We start from the raw sequence: 20,422 nt of genomic DNA on the forward strand, positions 1-20,422 counted from the left end.
AGACTTGAGTCTTGACCGCCGTCATCTTCCTTCCCTTTCAGCAGGCTGGGATGCCTTGGGAATCAGCTGGGATTTTTGGCTGTGGATGGATTTGGTCTGTTTTAGCGCATTCACTCCGTCTTTCGCTCTACTGTTTGTTTATTTCTTTCGCATTTACTCGCGCCCTTGTTGGGTGTCTCACTTTCAATGTGTTTTTTTTTTGTCGTCTTTTACGTGGTCTGGCCATTTCATGTGACGGTGGCAGCTGTGTTTAGATGGAGGCGAAACGGTAAAGGCGCCCGTGGGCTGTGCGATGTCAGTGCAGGTTAAAGATCCTCAGGTGGTCGAAATTATTCCTGAGACCTCCACTACGGCACCTCTTTCTCTCTTTGTTCTATCACTCCCACCTCCTTCCCTTCCATTACGGCGCGGTACACGTATCCGTGAAGATGAGAGAGAGAGATACTGCGCCATTTCGTTTCCCCCAACAAGAAATTTCAATTTCATTTCATTTTATGTTCGTCATTTGCACTCTGTAGTTATTTCATACCATTCGTCATACTATGTTAGTGTTGTACACATGAGTTGCTGGTTTTGTTTGTTTTTTGTTTTGCTTGCCGTTGTCGTATGATATATTTGAGCCGTACAGTTAATGATGTTGTTTGTTGATAGCTGTCTCATCCTTCGAGCGCTTTCAAGGCGCTCTTCCCGTTGTCACTTGGCCGACCGCGCCACGTGGTCCAATGTGAGCGGTATTTATTGCGGCGGTTTTGTGAAAAATGAATATTTGGTGGTAGTACCTCGCCCTACGTGTGTTGTTTGTTCCTTTTTGTCTTCGTTCTTTTGGTGCTTGATATATGTCTCTTATTACAAGTCCTTTCACATTAGAACAAACGCATTGCCATTATTTGTGGGACAAAAAATTGCAGTGGCTTAGCTCGGCTGTGCCAGGACATACGTATCGAGAGGTACGTTTCTCACGCTGAGCTTGTTGTGGTCACTGTATGTTTAGCAATGAGAGACATTGGGTATACACATATTTTATTCTTTTTGCTTGACAAAGACGAAGACTTCCCAATGGTCTGTGAAGCAGTATGCAGCCGTCTTAATTTTGTCGATACAGTATTTAGATTTGTTTGCACCTCTTTATTACTCAAGCTCTATAGTAGTTCCCCAATGTGTAGTCTGGACGTGAGGGTTCAAAGCTAAATTAAAGTGAAACTTTTCTTTCATACACTAAGAGATTCCTGTTTCCTGCTGAAATCACCCATAGTCACGCACAACTGTGAAGCCGTGCCGAAGGCTGGTATACACGTGGAAACCACATCAATCGCCTGCTTGACAGGTGTTCCCACTGCCACGTATACTCCTTGGATTATAATCCTGTTTACAGACAGAAGCTGAAGACAGCAGGCTCCATCGTTATTAACCGCGATCGAAGGCAGATGTCTGACAGTGGTGATACCTTGTTTCTTGTAGACACACACTTCTGCGTTCTTATTTGGTTCGAGCCAACTGCCAGGCGACAACCTCAGGATCAGAAGAGTTAATTTCTCTTGCCTATACCGCCGTTTAGCAGCGGCTGGACAGTGCTTCTCTGCATACATCTCAAACATTGTGGTACAGACGCCCACTATATCTCAGCCTTTTATGCGCAATGCTGCGCATTCGATGCAGGATTCGGATGATAGAGCGGCGTGCGGTGAGGCGGCGACCCCGAACGCGGCGCAGCTGTGGGGTCTCTCCGGTTACCATGTTATCGGCGCATGCGCACAACCGCTCATCTGCTTGACGTCACACTGGGCTTTGACGGTGGAGCGGGCTCGTGGCTGCGGCTACGGCGAAGCACGCGCCGCACTTTGCTCCTCTTCGGTTGCCATGGAAACGGTGGATGCGCAGAACTGGCCTCTCCCATGCACCGTGAAAGGCTCGACTGATAACCCAGTGTGGCTCTCGCTAGAATAGTCCTTCTCGATGATAGCTCATTGCACTTTAATTATACGCCAATTGCTTTCAGGGTATGGACTGCAATGACTTATTACTTTCGCAACCCGATGCGCGTATAAAAAATTCAGACGCACTAATCGATCGCACTCTGGCTAATCTGCTTTCACCCTACCCGTTAACATCACTAATTAATACCCTATTGCTCTTCCTTCTCACTTATATTCTTCTCAATTTAACAAAATAAAATAAAAAAGCTACTACTAACGCTGATTGGGCGAGGGTCACACCCTGCCAGAATTGCCAGGCATGCTACATAGAATTTTATTCTTTTATAGATACTTGTATATCATCCCCGATGTCTAGCTTCATATCGAAAGGGTATTCATCGCCGCATAATCCTTGCATGCGGCGATGACATAACTAGCATGCGGAGGAACGCCTGTACTGCAAAACTAGTATCAACCATTTAACTCTTTAGTGCACGATAGTTACAGTAAATACTGAAATGTTCTTCATAAAGTACTAAAACGCGCTGAAAGGAACAACTATGAAAATAAGATCTTAGAAGCAGGTAACATCAGAAAACAGTGGATCATTTTAGATTGATTTCTCAGTAAAGCGTCAAAAACAACTCTACTGAAGCATTTTATGCCTGTTAAACATTTGCTGACCCTTATGATATTGCACATTCATTAAGTACTTTCTTTTTCCTTACACCTCAGATAACTGCATCGACACGTGTTCAAAGTCGTTGCCGCGTCCCACATTCGTTTTTCTTTTATCCTACCTCAGAACTTCAAGGGCGCACCACTATTCTTAATCTAAAACCTACAACTTCCGGCCTCAGTAACGTTCATATGTATCATATACCTGAAGTTATTGAGGTCATCGCCGATATTTTTGCTCACATTGTAATGAAATTTTCAAGATGGGCGTCTATGCCCAGGACTGAAGACCTAGTAAAATCATCCACGTAGTTTAAAAAAGAAGGCAGAACCATAACTAACCACTTGCCAATATCTATTCTTTTATTCAGTAAAGTGGTATAAAAAGTAATTGATGATTGTCTCTCTTACTACTTAAACAAATTTAATCTGCTATCGCCAAGGCAGTTTCGGTTTCGACCAGGATATTCTATAACTTGTCCTTAATAGCAGGTACTGATCAATTCAAGAGGGGAGCTGTGAAAAACTAGTTGAGGGATCCGTCTTTATTCACTACTCTCAAGAAATCGTCAGCGTTCATCGCGACAATATGATCGGAAAACTTTCTTCATACGCCGCAAACAGTCGCGCTCTAGAATTTGTTCACAGTTTTTTACTGAACCGAGTGCTAATAGTTGCCATATCAGCAGTTCATTACGAATCAAATACCGTTAATATAGACGCTCCCCAATGCAATATACTAGATCGTCATCATACTCCCTATTGTAAGCGGATGACACGACTGTATTTATGTCACATATATTGGGGAGTCTGAAATGAAAGCATGACCGAAAAAGGTTTGAAGACGACGACGAGGATGGCTATATATAGGATGACGTGAGTTTACCGAAGATAAAGATGAAAAAATATTCAGTGAGGTGCGAGGAGATGTATTGTGGAGAAGAATGGGATGACGACAAGGATTACGTGGACTAGTGCCAGGGCTATAAAAGCGCGAGAGAGAGCGAGGTACGGGGAAAGGACCAGAGAAGCGGAGGCTCCGGCGTGTCAGGAACGCTTCGGCTGGAATAGAGCAACGCCGGCTACTGCTCCGGTGAGCTCGAGTTCTACGGCGTCCCACGTGGACTTCCTGTCATTCCTGAACCCGTTCCCGGGAGTCAACGGAGGACACTACCACCTGCTACGGCCAGGTGTGCCTCCAGCGTTGTTGCCACAAACCAGGCAGAAGAGCGGGAGGCGAAAAAAGCTCACGAGGCAGAAGAGCTCGCGAGGGAGAAGAACAGGAGAAAAGAAGGATAGAACGGGAGAAGGAGTTTGTTTTGTGGAAACACGCGCATATAACCGGATGATATGAGGAAATCACGGACAATGATTAGCGTTTTCTAGCGGGTATAGAATCTCCTAGACAGGCTAGAATTTGCTCAAGAAAGCTGATGGCTCCATTCGATGACAATATAGATGATCTGGACGCATATCTGCAACCATTCGAGCGGATAGCTTTGGGGCAAGGCTGGAAGCGCTCTGAATGGGCCACAGCATTGAGCATATATTTAGTCGGGGAGGCAATGAATGTGTTTGGGAGGATGCCTGATACTGACTCCATGGACTACGAGAAAGTCAAGAAGGCACTCGTCCAAAGATTCAGACTTACGGCTGAGGGTTTTCGCGAGAGATTTTGCACCACGAAACCTGGGGATTCTGAGACCGCTAAGCAGTTTTGCTGCAGGCTGACCAACTATTTCGACAGGTGGCTTGATATCTCAAACACAGCATATAGTTTTGAAGGGGTGCGTGACAAGCTTGTGACAGAGCAGTTTTTAGCTTGTTGCTGTCCAAAGCTGGCGCTATTCCTGAAAGAAAGTAAGGTGTTTTTACTGGAAGAGTTTTCCGACACTCCAGACCAATTCCTCGAGGCTCAAGGGCTGAGAAATATGATTGAGGCAAAGGAGGAAACATTAAAGGTCCTAGAAACAGATGTGACAAAACCAAGAGCATATGACGCTGCATCTAAGGCGCCAGTCAGGTGTTTCCACTGCTGCAAGGTGGGTCACCGTGCAGTTGACTGTCGGACTAGTAGCGTTGTCCAAAAGACAAAGGTTGTGTGTCAAGGTTGTAAGAGGAGGGGTCATACTCTGGGTGAGTGCCGATATAGAATGCAGGACCGAGCGGCATGCGTTATCGACTCTTGAGCAGAACTTGTCACACCACCTGAAGTTCCACAGCTAAAAGGAGAGCAAACGCCGCAGAAAAATGAGGCGGCGAATGGAACACCCAACTCGAAAGCAGCAATGCCCGTGGCGGTTGGGCAAACCGCGGACCGTCCTATATTGGAGCTTAGAGACAGTGGAGCCAACACTGTTTTGATTCGGAGTAGCCTGGTGAAGGACGAGGATCTTACAGGGGAAGCGTCCGCCGTCACTTTTGTAGATAGCACAGTAAGGTACCTTCCGGAAGCCAGGATTCTAGTGTACACGCCTTATTATACTGGACAGGTAGTGGCAAAACGCGTGGAGCAACCAATCTACGATCTCATCTTGGGAAACATTACGGGTGCAAGAAGTGTCGAACACCCCGAACACGAGTGGAGAATGCTAGACGTTGAAGAACACCTTAAGGAGGAAAGGCCCACGACCGCTTTGGCGGGTGATGGGGCAGTCAGTTTCTCGTCGGCAATGGATACAAGAGCTCAAGCGACAGCCCGAGCAACGCAGCGTCCTTCTTTCGACTCCCGTTACAATGTGTCTGAGCGTAACACCGGGCGAAATTGCAATTAGGCAATGAGAAGACCCGAGCTTGAAGGTCTGCTGGGAAAGATTCGGGGAAAAAGCGAAAATAAAGAGGAGTCGTACGTCATTCGAATATCAATTGGTAAACGGTCTTCTGCACAGGTAATACATATTTAACTCGGGAAGGCAGGTCTTGCAGCTGGCGTTACCGAAAGGTACGAGAGAGACAGTGTTAAGTATAGGAGATGATCCCATTATGGCCGGACACCAGGGTGTTCAAAAAACGGTGTCGAGGATCACCGAGGAGTTCTTCTGGCCAGGTGTCAAGAGTGACGTTAAACGCTTTGTTCACTCGTTTTACGTGTATCGGCGCATAGTTCCATAGGGAAGAGTTGGTCCCGTAGTTTTGGGAAAGGTGCCAGCTATCGACCTACAGTTTCAAAGAGTGGCTATTGACATAGTGGGGTAAATCTCTCCAGGTTCCGCCAGAGGCAATAGATATGTGCTTACTCTGGTTGACGTGGCCACTCGTTATCCTCAAGCTATTCCATTGAAGACTGTTGACAGTATACAGGTGGCGGATGGTCTTGAGGAGATGTTCTCGCGTTATGGGTTCCCGAGAGAAATTTTGAGTGACCGGGAAAAATGGATGTCATATGTTGCAAACTAGATCTCTCTACAGATAGACCAATCAGCGAGAAACAATCCCCACTACCTCTTGTAGTTCAAGAATCAATTGAAATTGAGGTGCGGGATATGTTGGAGCTTTGTATGATTGAGAGGTCATGGTGAGCATAAATTTCCCCTCTCGTGGTTGTCAAAAAGCCTTATGGTACTAACCGACTGTGTGTAGATTTCAGTCGGCTAAATGACAGCATAACACTCGACGCCTAACATATACCAAGAGCGGACGTGGTGTTCGCCTAGTGGCTCAGTAAAGTTTTTTTTAATTTGACTTAACTACAAGGGATTGGCAAATACCAATGAGATTCCTCTAAAAATAAGACTGCCTTTTCTAGCTCGGCGGGTTTCTTTCAGTTTAAATTCATGCCGTTTGTTTTGAAGGCAGCATCCGCAATTTTCACTAAGGTGATAAGGAAAGCTTTGGATGGCCTCCAATATGTAGAACACTATATTGATGACATTCTTGTGGCAACAGATACGTGAGAACACAATGTAATTACGCTGGAAAAACTATTTAACAGAATTCAGGAAGCCAGGTTGACCATAAAGCCGGCAAAATGTGAGGTGGGCTTTGAAGGCACTTCATTTTTTAGACACAAGCTGGGGATGGGCCGCATCGAGACGAAAGACGACATCTTGGTCAAAGTACAGCAAGCCCAGACACCGGCGACCAAGGAAGAAGCAGTCATTCTTGGGTTTAACGGAATACACAGGGAGTTTATTCCCGATTATGCTCACGTAGCCGATCCGCTTGTGGAACTCACGAAGAAGGGGGAAAGCAATAAGATGAATTGGACTGCTGAACATGAAAACGCATTCGTGATGTTAAAATGGCATATGGCAAAATCGCGCGTTCTGCTTGCTCTGAATTTGAATGAAGAATTTGTTCTTCGCCCTGATGCATCATACCGAGCATTAGGAGCGTTACTTTTGCAAGAAGACGATCGCATGCTACATCCGGTACTTTTCGCAAGAGCTTATCGGCTAGTGAACGCAACTACTCCACTGTTGAAAAATAATGCTTGGCGGTGATGTGGGCGGTGAAGAAATTTCACATTTAACTTTCTGGGGGACATTTCAGAATTCAAACGGATCACGAGCCGCTTGAATACTTAACAGAGGCCAAAATGAACAATACTGAAGTCATGAGATGCAGTTTGGCCTTGCAAAAATACTCATTTCAGGTGGAATATATAAAGGCTGAGGTAACGACTTAGCTTTTTCACGAATCTCCCCGGAAAACCCTCGGATAGAAAGAATAGACTAGGCGACAAGTGTAACCACAAAGGCGCACATTTAATACACCCTAGGTGACATATGCACTAGCACGCAAAACTAACAAATCTAACACAAAACACAAAGACTATCAATACACATTACCCGGGAACACTGCTACTAGCGTCTACTTCTTGTGTTCTACTGTTAGTTGTCGGCGTTCGTGCTCACTGTTGGTTCGGTGCGGATGCTGCGTTGCATGGGCCCAGTAGCTGGCGTCGCTGGTGTCGTCGTTGGCTACGTCGTACAAGATCCCGATCCAAGCGCCCGTGGAGGTGATGCCAGTGATGTTGGCGTCGGGGGCACACACATGGAGGGTTGGCAACAGCGCTGCAGGCACCCCTGGCTGTAGCAGGTGGTAGCGTCTTCGGTTGACTCCCCGGAACGGGTTCAGGAATCGCAGGAAGTCCACGGTGGGACGCCGCAGAACTCGAACTAATCGCAGCAGTAGTCGGCGTTGCTCTCTTCCAGCCAAAGCGTTCCTGACCCGCCGGAGCCTCCGCTTCTCTGTTCCTCCCCCCGTGCCTCTCTCTCCCTCGCGCTTTTATAGCCTTGGCTTTAGTCCACGTAATCCTTGTCGTCGTCCTCTTCTTATTCTCTTCTCCACCAATCATCTCTTCCTTCCTCACTGAATACTTCTTCATTCTTCTGTTAATCCACGTCATCCTTATCGCCATCCTCGTTGTTGTCTTCAAAACTGTTTTGTTCATACTGTGAAGAAGAAAAAGGGCATCATCCTATGTTTACTGAGGAAAAGAAGAAGAAGAAGCCGCATTTCCATCGCTCAGACCAAGCGCCTCCTGACCGGAACAGACGAGAGACTCGGTCACCGCCGTGGTGTCGCCGCCGCCTGAGCGTTAACCTAAGCCCTCGTTACATTTGGTGGAGGTTCGGTTTAACATCCTCGTACCACCCTGGACCTGCGCAACCGCACGCTACCGACCCCTGCTATGCCCGCTATGCCAGAAGCCGCCCACTACCAAGCCGTGCAGGTTGGCTCACCTGTCCTCTGTTCCGGCTCACTCCGGCAGCGGGACCCGGCACTCTTCAGCGGTACTGACGATCATGACGCTGAAGATTGGTTCACATCATACGAGCGGGTGAGCCCATATAACAAGTGGACGATACCACCAAGTTGAACAATGTCATCTTTTATTTGACCAGAGTTGCCAACCTGTGGTTTCGAAACCACGAAGCAGACTTCTCCACGTTGACTGCTTTCAAGGCGAACCTTTCCGAAGTGTTCAAGCGTCCTGCTGTGTGCAAGCTACGCGCTGAACACCGCTTGCGCGAGCGCTCTTAGCAGTCGGGTGAGACGTTCACCAGCTACATTGAAGACGTGGTCAATCTGTGCTCGCGCGTCAACGTCTAGATGTCCGAGGCGGAGAAGGTCAAGCATATTCTGAAAGGCATCGAGGATGACGCCTTTCAGATGCTGCTGTCGCGAGATCTCCGCACCGTTGCCGAAGTTGTCAGTCTCTGCCAGAGCTGCGACGAGCTGCGCAAGCAGAGGCTCATCACTCGCCAGCACGCAGCAGCGCCTGTCGAGTCGCTTGCCGACCTGTCGGCTGCACCCGACCACTCGCAACGGTTGGCGCATTCAAAGATTTTCTGCGTGAGGAATTTGCTCGTCAGCTGTCGCTTCTGCCATCCCCCTTCGTGCAACCTCCATTCCTGGCGCCCGACCTTCGCACTGCCATCGGCGAACAAGTGGCTGAGGTCCGTCCACCGGTCCCTCCGCCCGCACCAGCACAGCCGCCCGCACCTGTCGCTGCACCCCTGACCTACACTGCCGCCGTCGCACGGCGCGGCCGCCTAACTACCTCCCAACCTACGCTCCACCTCAAGCGTCTGTGACTCAAGTTCCTCAGTCTCCGACGCCCTTTTTGCGACCGCTTCGACAATTCGTAATCCCTGGCGTACTAGTGACAATCGGCCTATTTGTACTCTTGCGGACTGCCTGGTCATGTGGCCCGGCTTTGCCGTCGTCGTGCGCCAATCTCCCCAGTTGCCGGTTACTGGCCTCCTCCCAGCGACTACTCACCACCAGCCGAACCACCACAGAGTCGCCCGCTTTCACCTGATCGCACTACCTTCTCAACCCGGCGCTCACCTTCTCCTCGCTGCCGCTCCCTTTCTCCTATGCGTCGGCGCCCGAATCTTTCGCAAGAGGAAAACTAGACGCCGCAGTTCCTGAGGCGAGAACTGCGCCACCAGCGAAATGTCCGAGGCCTCAGTTATGTCCTGGCAATCTGATCTCTGTTTCCGCAGAGGGTGTTTCTGGTCTGGGGCTTGTCGACACCGGTGTTGGTATTTCTACCATGGCCGCCTCCTTTTGCTTCCCCTTGCGAAAAGTGACGACCCCACTTACTGGATTCTCGCTGCGCACCGCAAGCGCGCAGGCTACTGCACCGTTAGCGACGTGTACGGCTCGCGTCGTTATTCAGGAAATCCTCTCCGTGATTGAGTTCTCCATTCTACCAAACTGTTCTCATGAGATCATCTTGGGTTGGGACTTCCTCTCGCGTCATAACGCAGTCATCGATTTTGCTCGTGCTGAAGTTGAGGTCTTTGCACTCAGAGGTTCCTCGCAGCCCGATGCCCCTTCTGCTGCTTCTGCCAGAGCCGTCGTTGCCGAAGACATTGAACTACCTGCCTGTTCTTCTGTTCTCGTGCCCCTCACTTCTGACCTTGTTCGCGATGGCAATGTACTTTTTACACCATCGCAACTCATTCTGTGCCGGAAGTACCTCTCCATACCTTACGCCGTACTCACTCTGTCAGCTGGCCTTAGCACGTTGTTCGTTACCAATCCGATTAAATATGCTTCCCCCTGTGCATGGCAGTGAGTGCCTCGGTACTGTGCAAATCATTGATTTCAATTTCTATCGCGAAGAAAATGACGATTCTCCGTTGTTTGACGTCGTTGCCCTCAGCCCGCCGGTTCCTGCAACAGACACTTCGTCTCCAGACGTTTTCCTTCCCTCCTTCGACGCTTCTCTTCCTGCACCTCAATGATTTTAACTTCTCACTCTGCTTCATCAATTTCGTTCCTACTTCGATCATAGCAACTCCTGTGACCGTGCCCCTCTGCGCCAGCGCTGTTGGTATTCAGGCAGCGTGACTGGGCCGGAGAAGAGACGAGGACGATTGGAGGAAGAGAACTTGGAAAATTTTATACAAGGGTTATTTACATAATGTACAAGTAAGGGCAACTGAGAGTCCCTCTAAGTAAAGGGAGCTTCTTAGCAGTCGGGAGTCTCTCCCAGCAAAGGGTATCTCTCAAGAGGGGGGCTCTCCTGTGGTACCAAACCAGCACCTCGTTAAATACTCTTCGTATTTCCCAGATCCCTAGCTGGGGAATACAGTTCGAGGAATGATGTCCAATCACACGATGGCACTGATGGTACCACCCACGGCATAGCGGTCGTGATGTTCTCTCGCAGCTTGTTCGAAGGAAAAAGAACCGGACCCGGTCATGTTGTCGTCCACGCGGCCTCCAGGTGGACCCGCACGTGGTTCCGGACTGCGCCCATGTGGAACAGGAATGCGCCTGCGTGACACAGGAATGCGGGCTGTCTCCCAGCGGGGGTTGAAAGATCTTGGTCTGATGACCGGAACGCGGAACCTCTGTCGAAGGCACGGCACTCGGGCAATTGTTCAACCCCAGCGTGATTGAAGCGGGCAACACTGATCTTGTACTTTGTCGTCTGATGACCTGTTCGAACACGTGGGGACGATATTATCGTCGCTGCAGCCGATGGCCTGTTTGAACACATAGGGACGCTAATATCGTCCCTGCTTCCGACATTCCTGCCGCCACGTTTCTTCCAGAGGGCTCATTCACCTTGAGGGAATCCTCCCACATGTCTAAATTCGCCGAACTCAACAGCAGGAAGGGAGCGCGAGCACAACAGCACCCCCGCCGCCAGATATTGCGCCCGGAAGATGAATTGTTCACACGTAGCTCGGCTGACTGGGCGTGCCAGAAACCAGATGCTCTCTGGGAGTATTCGGATGACCTTCAGTGCCGAAGCTCGGTATCGCTTCCCCTCGTCAGATGGCCGTTTTGGGAAATTCTCTGCAATGCTAGCCAAAAGGGATGACAGACGCGAAACCACACCTGACAAAAGCAATCGCCCTCAAAACCCACTCATCCCGCCAGACCAAAACTCAGGGCCAAAACTGCACATAGGAAAAAAACTTAAACTAAACCTTGAAGAGATGAAATGTTTTGCCTGAATGAACACATGGTGTCTCCCGACGAGGAGTTTAGACATGACACCTGTCCAAGGCGTGTGCTCCCACTGGAGGTGCTCTCAAAAGGAAAAAAATTCGCTAACTGTAATCAGGTTGGTGTTTAGAGAAGACGCGGTACGGGGAATAGGTTACTGGTTTTGGCCGACGTGGCGTTCAATTTAGCCCGCCAAAATACCTCAGAGTCAAGATACGTTACGTCACTCGCTCTTACTTGTCCTTGGCCGAAAGAAGGAAAACCTACTCCTAGGTATTTTACCTGATTATGAACAACATTGCTGCAAAGGAAGTAGAAGATATACGCTGCCCAGTAGGAAGAGAATATGAAATAAATCTCTAAAACTTAAAATTTGGGGGACATCCCCTTTTCGTAAAATCTTTACCAGCTAAAAGGCTCGGCTTATCCCGTCGGCATTTGTGTGGAGCTTGCCTTTCTTGTAGCGAACCTCAAAGCTGTGGTGCTGGAGTGCCAGGCTCCACCTAAGTAGACGACCATTTTTGGGCGACATATTGCGCAGCCAAGTCAAAGGGCAATGGTCCGTTTCTACTGTGAAACGCGACCCGGAGACGTCGCATGCCTGTTTGTCAATAGCCCAAACGAGGCATTCGCATTTTTTTTCAGACGTGCTATGCGCCTCTTCCCGCGTGCTAATCTTGCGGTTCAAGTAAAGGACAGGCCGTGTGTGCCTGCCATCGCTTTACTGGCATAGATTAGCGCCTAACCCGGGGTCGCTGGTATCCCATTGTATGATAAAGGGTTTCGAGAAATCCGGCGCTGCCAGTATCGGGCGCGCGCTTAGGGCCGTTTTACGACTCTTAAATGCCTTCTTGTTCTTTTGCTCCCAAGAATGATTGGTAGGCTCACTTTTTCTCAGCGCGTCGGCCAGGGGGCTGGATAAATCAGAGTAGTCCTTTACATAATGCTAATAATAGCCTGCCAGGCCAAGAAAAGCCCTGAGTTCAGATTTTGTGGTTGGGCGACGGTACTCCACCACGGTAGCCACCTTAAGTTCTGCAGGTCCGCGTTCGCCTCGTCCAACCACGTGCCCAAGATAGTGCACATCGGCGCTCCCCAGGTGGCATTTTCCCGCCCTTACCGTTAAACCAGCCTCAAGCAGTCGGCTCAACACAATACGCAGGTGTTCAATGCGCTCCTCCCAGTTTTGTGAGAAAATGGCCACGTCGTCAAGTTAGGGGAGAGCGAAATCTGCAAGTCCCCGCAGCACTTCGTCCATTAACTTCGAAAAACAGTACAGAGTCTTTTTCAAGCCGAAGCTCAACATTACAGGGCGAAACGTTCCCGCGGGGGACACGAATGCTGCGTACCTGCTGGCGCGCTCAGTGAGTGCCACCTGCCAGTAACCACGAACTAAATCCAGTGTGGATATATTTTATGATTTCACGACTGTTTCAACCCTCTCCTCGATGTTCGGAATGGGGTAGGTCTGGTCCACTGTGATTGTATTCCGTCTCCGGTAGTCCACGAAAGGTCTCGGATCGTTGCCTGGAACCTCTACAATAATGATTGGTGACGTATAGTCGCTTTCGCAGGGCACTATGACGCTAAGTTCGCACATACGGCGGATCTTCGTTTCAATGATTTCATTTCGTCTTGGAGAGACACGGTACGGTTTGCTCCTGATCGGCTGTCCGCTGGACACCTGTATGTCGTGCTCGATGAGGGTTGTTTTTCCTGGATTGCTTGAAAACACCGCTTTAATGTCGTGGACGACGTTTTTAATGACTCCTCGTTGACTTTCCGTCAAACGTGCCTCTCTGTCTATTGAATTTAGCAGCTCATTCGCTGCTTGCTCGTCCTCATGAGGGACATTAGGTATGTCTGAGATCTCTTCCTCTGGCATCTTCAACGCCATGTTAACCATGGCCGGACGCTGCACATAAGGCTTCATCAAATTACTGTGGATCATCCGATTGTGTTTGTTCCTAAATTTTACCTCATATTTGGTGTCTTAAAGCTTGGACACAACCTTGGCTGGCCCTCCCCATTGCACCTCAAGCTTGCTCCTTTTTGACGGACGCAGCAACATCGCCTGGTCGCCAGGCTGAAAGGTGCGCTTGCGTGCTGATTTTTCGTAGTACACATTAGACAGTGACTGCGCTGCTCTGACTTTTGCTTTCTTGAGGTGTCTGGTTTTCGCAAGTCTTTCCATTAACTTTAGAACGTATCCCACTACACAGGGATCCGCTCCGTAACCCTCCCATGACTCCTTCTGCATGCGCAACGGGGTCCTCAAGTCACATACGTAGACTAATTCAGCGGGGATAAATCCTGTGCTTTCGTGGGGGACGGATCTCATTGCAAAGAGTGCTGCTGGTATGCAACCTTCCCAATCTCCCTTATGCTCAAAACACAGAGACCTAAGTATCCGCTTTAGCACTGAGTGCATGCGCTCGACTGGATTTGACTCAGGTTGGTGAATGGAACTGCAGATTATTTTAATCCCATACTGTTCAAAAAACGTTGTTGTTAAGCAGCTTGTGAACTCGCTCCCGTTATCGCTTTGTATCTCTGCAGAGAACCCTACGCCAGAGAAAATTGACAAAAGAGCGTCTACAACACATGCGGAACTTAGCTCCTTCAAGGGAATGGCTTCGGGAAATTTGGTTGCCACGCTCAGTGAGGTCAGAATATAGCCACAACCAGTGTTGGACGCTGGCGGCCGGCAGTATCTATTACAAGACGCCAAAAGGGCTCTGTAATGGTGGGAACTAGTGTCATGGGCGCTTTCCATTTATCTGTCGACTTGCCGACCCGCTGGCAGGTGTCGCAAGATCGAACAAGCTGTTTCACATGTTTCCAGCAGCCAGGCCAGTAATATTTGAGGGCTAATCTAGCTTTTGTTTTCTTTATGCCCAGGTGGCCCGCCCATGCATTTCCCTGTGTGAACTCTAGAAGCTGCCGCCGGTACTTCCCAGGCACCAGGAGTTGCTCATATACGCGTCCCTTATGCGAGTCGCAAGTCATATGCGAGTCGCAGTATTTCCGGTACTGAAGGCCTGATTTTTCACGAAAGGTGATGTTCTTTCTGGCGACTCCCTCTCTCACGTTATTGCTTAGAGCTCTTAACGATGGGTCGCTTTCCTGTTCTGCAATGAGTGCTTTCCTATCAACCTTAGTCAACTCCTCCCATCAAGTTGAAACAGGTCTTAATGTCGAACCAGGTGGTCGAGCCAGGTGGCGAGCTCCAGGTGCCTGCTGTTTCGGGGAATCGGCAGATTTGTTTGACTCAATCTTTTTTTTCGCTGCCTCCTCCTTTTGATCCCGCATCCTCTGCTCGGTGATCCCGGCGTGCTGGTGGCACCCTTCGGTCGGGTATTCTCTTTAAATAAATTTCTCCCTTTCCTGACCTGTTATCGTACCCTGCCTTGCTTTGGAGGTTTCGGCGAACGTAGTACTCGTCTGCGAGCTGTGCCGCTTTGTCTAGGTCTACATCTGTAGACCTAGACCTATCTTGCATCTATATCCTCAGATCTTCTGGAATCGCGCTATTGTACTGCTCTAGTGCGATGCACTCCAGTACCTTGCAATGACTTCCGTGCACCTCAGTGGTCTTAAGCCACTCCTTTAAGTTGACTTTAAGCCGGTACGCGAAGTCAGTGTGCGACTCTCCGCCTTTCTTTGCCTGTGTGAATCGCTGCCTAAAGGCTTCAGCAGAAAGGCGGTACTTCCTAAGCAGTGCGCTCTTTACCTTCTCGTAGACATCACACTCTTCCCGTGAGAGGCGAGCCACCACTTCGGCCGCATTGCACGGAAGGAGAGGAAGTAACATCTCCGACAAAGCGCTCTTGTCGATGTGCACCTTCCCGCATGCGCGTTCGAAATTTACCATAAAGAGTGCAATATCGCCTCCCACGCGGTATGATGAGACGAGATCCTGCAATCTCTGCCTCCGTTGCTCCTCTACCGAAGCTACAGGAATAAGACGCGCCATATTCCCTCCGTTCGACGAGATTTCGAGCTCCTTCATTTTTCGATCATGTTCTCTCGCTTTTTCTTCTGCCTCGCGGACCTCGATCCCGTCTTTCTTGAGCCAATCGAATCTTCTTTTTCTTTCTGCTCGCAAAGCTCCCGTTTCTCTTGAGCCAACCGAATCTTCTTTTTCTTTCTGCTTGCAAAGCTCGTTGTTGTTGTTGTTGTTGTTGACCTCACACAATGGCACATACCCACAAGGGGGATTGGCCATAACCAGGCGGTGACTATTTAAATGAGCAGTTGCATGTGGCATGCATGGGATGACCTACCAAAATTTGGATCGCACAGTTTCCGTAGCCGAGGTGGTTGCAGGAGGATAGGGGGGTCATACAAACTAAAATTTAGGCAAAGAAAGGGTAGGGATTACTATTAGTGGTTGTAAAAACCGAAATACAGAAGCTGATAATGGGATGGGCAGGACTCGATCCGTCTCTCTTGAGCCAACCGAATCTTCTTTTTTTTCTGCTCGCACAGCTCCAGTCTCTCTTGAGCCAAGCGAAGCTCTTTTTCTTTCTGCTCGAACAGCTCCCGTCTCTCTTAACCAACCGAATCTTCTTTTTCTTTCTGCTCGCACAGCTCCAGTCTCTCTTGAGCCAACCGAAGCTCTTCTTTTTCTTTCTGCTCGCACAACTACCGTCTTTTCTGCTCTTCTTTGTGTCCAACAATCGTTTCCCAAGCCTCGTGGACCTCCTCAGTAGTTACCTCCTCCTGCCGCATAACCTCGAGAATTTTTTTTCTTTTCGCAGAACGTAGAGAAATTCCCAGCTCCTGGCAAATTTCGAGCAGCTCCTGGACTTTTAACTTCTCCATCGTGAGTTCCACCATGCGTTAGCAAGCCCACTAAATCAAAAGCCCTAGCTTAAAGTGAACAGAACAGTTTCCCTAAATCAATTTCCCAGACAACAGGAATCCACACCTAGCTTCTGCCTGTGCTAGTACGGTCTGGTGAAATAAACGGAAAACATTGGGCACTCACCCTGCCAAGGTATAGCTGACGCCCATCAGTGCCGTAGCTGCCGAGGTATGTTCGAGCCGGGAACTTCACGTGGACATCCCACCGCCGCCATCAAGTTGTTGGGATTCAGGTAGCGTGACTGGGCCGGAGAATAGACGAGGAGGATCGGAGGAATAAAACTAGGAAAACTTTATACAACGACTATTTACATAATGTACAAGTAAGGGCAACTGAGAGTCCCTCTAAGTAAAGGGAGCTTCTTAGCAGTCGGGAGTCTCTCCCAGCAAAGTGTATCTCTCAAGAGGGGGGCTCTCCTGTGGTACCAAAGCAGCAGCTCGTTAAATACTCTTCGTATTCCCCAGATCCCTAGCTGGGGAATGCAGTTCGAAGAATGATGTCGAATCACACGATTGCACTGATGGTACCACCCACGGCAGGGCGGTCCTGATGTTCTCTCGCAGCTCGGTCGAGGGAAAGAGAACAGGACACGGTCACGTTGTCGTCCACGCCGCCTCCAGGTGGGCGCGCACGTGGGTCCGGACTGCGTCCATGTGGAACAGGAATGCGCCGGCGTGACACCGGAGTGGTTGAAATATCTTGGTCTGATGACCGGAACGCGGAACTGTGCCAAAGGCGGGGCTCTCGGGAAATTGTTCAACCCCAGCGTGACTAAAGGGCACAACACTGATCTTGTACTTCGTCGTCTTATGACCTCTCGAACGCGTGGGGACGCCATTATCGTTGCTGCTTCCGAGATTTCTGCAGCCACGTTTCTTCTTAGAGCGCTCATTCACATTCGCGGTCGTTTTCAGGGAATCCTCCCCCATGTCCAAATTCGCCGAACTCAACAGCAGGAAGGGAGCGTGAGCACAACAGCACCCATATCGTGTCTCAGATAGTCAGTGCCAAGTTATGCAAGACCAAGTTGACATCATGTTTCACGGCTTCGTGATCCAGGCTTCACACAGTCCCTGGGTTTCGCCCGTGGTCCTCGTGAAAAAGAAAGATGGCTCTTTTCGTTTCTGCGTTGATTACCGCCACCTGAATAAGGTCACACGAAAGCATGTTTACCCTCTTCCGCGCATTGATGATGCACTGGATTACCTCCAAGGAGCGGAACTCTTCTCTTCTCTCGACTTACGCTCTGGGTACTAGCAGGTCCCCATGGCAGCCGACGACCGCCCTAAAACCGCATTTTTCACCCCTGATGGCCTGTATGAATTTACCGTCATGCCTTTTGGCCTCTGTAATGCTCTGGCTTCTTTTCAGCGCATGATAGACAGCATTCTGCGGGGCCTGAAATGAAAGTCGTGCCTGTGTTATCTCGACGACATCGCGATATTTTTGCCCGACTTTGGCACTCATCTGTCCCGGCTGAAGCACGTCTTTACATGCCTTACGGGTGCCGGCCTTCAACAGAACTTGAAAAGTGTCGATTTGCTGCTCGTGAGCGGACAATTTAGACCACGTTGTGGCAAAAGAGGGCGTCCGCCCCGACACCGACAAACTTCGTGTTGTGGCTGCGTTTATAAAACCTACTTGCATTAAGGAACTGCGCAGCTTCCTTGGCCTTTGTTTCTATTTTCGACATTTTATTCGCAACTTTGCGGCCATTGCTGCCTCTTTAACTCAGCTTCTCGGCAGCAACGTGGATTTTTTTAAGTTGGCGGCCTGCCTGCCTGCGACGACGCCTACAACACCTTGCGCAGTCTCCTCACGGCACCACCCATCTTGCGTCACTTCAACCCGCAAGCCCCAAGTGAAGTACACACGGAAGCCAGTGGCATTGGCCTCGGGGCTGTGGTCGCCCAACGCAAGTCTGGATACGAGGAATATGTGATTGCTTACGCCAGCCGCACCCTCACGAAATCTGAATCCAACTACTCTGTGACGGAAAAAGAGTGCTTGGCCATTGCCTGGGCCCTTGGATAGTTTCGACCTTATCTCTATGGCCGTCCGTTTTATGTGGTAACCGACCACCATGCCCTATGTTGGCTTTCTTCGCTCAAAGATCCTTCCGGTCGCTTGGCTCGATGGGCTCTCCGTCTTCAAGAGTATAACATACGTGTCGTATATATGTCGGGCCGCAGGCATCAGCACGCTGATGCCCTATTCCGCTGCCCGATACCGGCCGAGCTTGCCAGCCTCTCCGCCCCCGAATCCTCTGCGCCTTCGCTCACCACCTGCGACATGCCCTCTGAGCAGCGTAAAAGTGAATGGATTGCCTCTCTTTTTGACTTTATCTCCGACCCATCTAAGCCTCCAGCATCCCGCTGCCTTTTTCGCCAAGCTTCACATTTTACAATTAGCGATGATCTACTCTATCGGCGCAACTATATCTCTGACGGACGGAAATGGCTTCTCGTCATCCCCCGACATCTTCGGTCCCAAATCTGCACCTGTTCCCACGCTGACCCACAATACGGCCACGCGGGAGTCTTCAAGACGTACAATCGCATCCGTCTCGGGTACTACTGCCGAGGCATGTATAATTTCATCCTCAAGTACGCCCGCTCCTGCCCGTCCTGCCAACGCCGTAAGCAACTGCCTCATCACTCTGCTGGACAGTTGCAGCCACTGCAGTGTCCTCCTGGCCCCTTCGACTGTGTTGGCATCGATATACACGGCCCTCTGCCGTACACCGCTGCTGGCAACCGCTGGGCCATTGTTGCCATTGACCACCTGACCCGGTATGCAGAAACCGCCGCGCTCCCGGCTGCTACAGCTCGTGAAGTGGCGTCCTTCATTTTGCAGCGCTTTATACTTCGCCACGGTGCTCCTCGTGAACTCCTCATTGACAGAGGACGCGTATTCTTGTCTGATGTCGTTAAAGCTCTACTCGTCGAGTGCAATATTATTCATCAGTCATCGAACTTGTACAGCCTACCATCCGCAAACAAATAGTCTAACAGAACGATTTAGTCGCGCTCTGGGCGACATGCTGGCGACGTACGTTACTGCCAACCGCACGAACTGGGACCTCGTTCTACCGTATATTACGTACGCCTGCGACACTGCTACTCAGTCCACCATTGGTTTCTCTCCATTTATTCTGCTCTACGGCCGACATCCATCCGCTCCCATCGACACAGTTCTCCCATACCACCCTGCCTCATCTGAGTGTACAACTATTTCTGAAGCTGCCCAGCACGTGGAAGACTGCCGCCAGATAGCACGGTCGCTCACGGCAGACACTCAGGGGCTCCAGAAATGCCACCATGACGACGGTCAGCTAGATCTGGATTTCCTACCCGGTTAACTCGTCTGGCTGTGGATTCCTTTCACTGCTCCCGGCCTCTCAAAGAAACTTCTTTTGAAATACCATGGCCCCTACCGTGTCCTGGAGCACACATCCTCCGTGAACTACCTTATTGAGCCCCTCACACCGTCTTTCGATCTTTGCCGACGTGGTCGCGAGACTGTGCATGTCCAACGGCTCAAGCCATACTATGACCCGGTTTTGTTGTCGGCATTCTGAGTCGCCAGGATGGATCCTTTTCTCCCCGGGGTCATTGTGAAGGAGAAGGGCATCATCCTGTATTTACTGAGGAAAATAAGTAGAAGTAGCCGCACTGTCATCGCTCAGACCGAGCGCCTGCTGACCGGAACAGACGAGGGACTCGATCGCCGCCGTGGTTTCGCGGCTGCCTGAGCGTTAACCTAAGCCCCCGTTACAATACGTTTATTTCAGACTCTCTATTATATCTGACAGTTTACCTCTTTTAATAGCATCAACGTAGTAAGCTAGCAACTGAAGCAAGGCTTAGGTAATTTGAACGTATGGGGCCAAAATAATAAACTGATAGCTATTCCTCCCAAGACTAAGTGCATGGTTTTCTGTTCGGCAACGAAGAATCGAGACACATGACTCCTGTTTTCATCCACTCTAAAAAAATTAATCCCAGTGATCATTGTAAAATCCTAGGTGTAGAGCTTGACA

This window comes from Amblyomma americanum, chromosome 7 (assembly GCF_052857255.1).
Source record: "Amblyomma americanum isolate KBUSLIRL-KWMA chromosome 7, ASM5285725v1, whole genome shotgun sequence".
In the NCBI taxonomy this organism is placed as follows: Eukaryota; Metazoa; Arthropoda; class Arachnida; order Ixodida; family Ixodidae; genus Amblyomma; species Amblyomma americanum.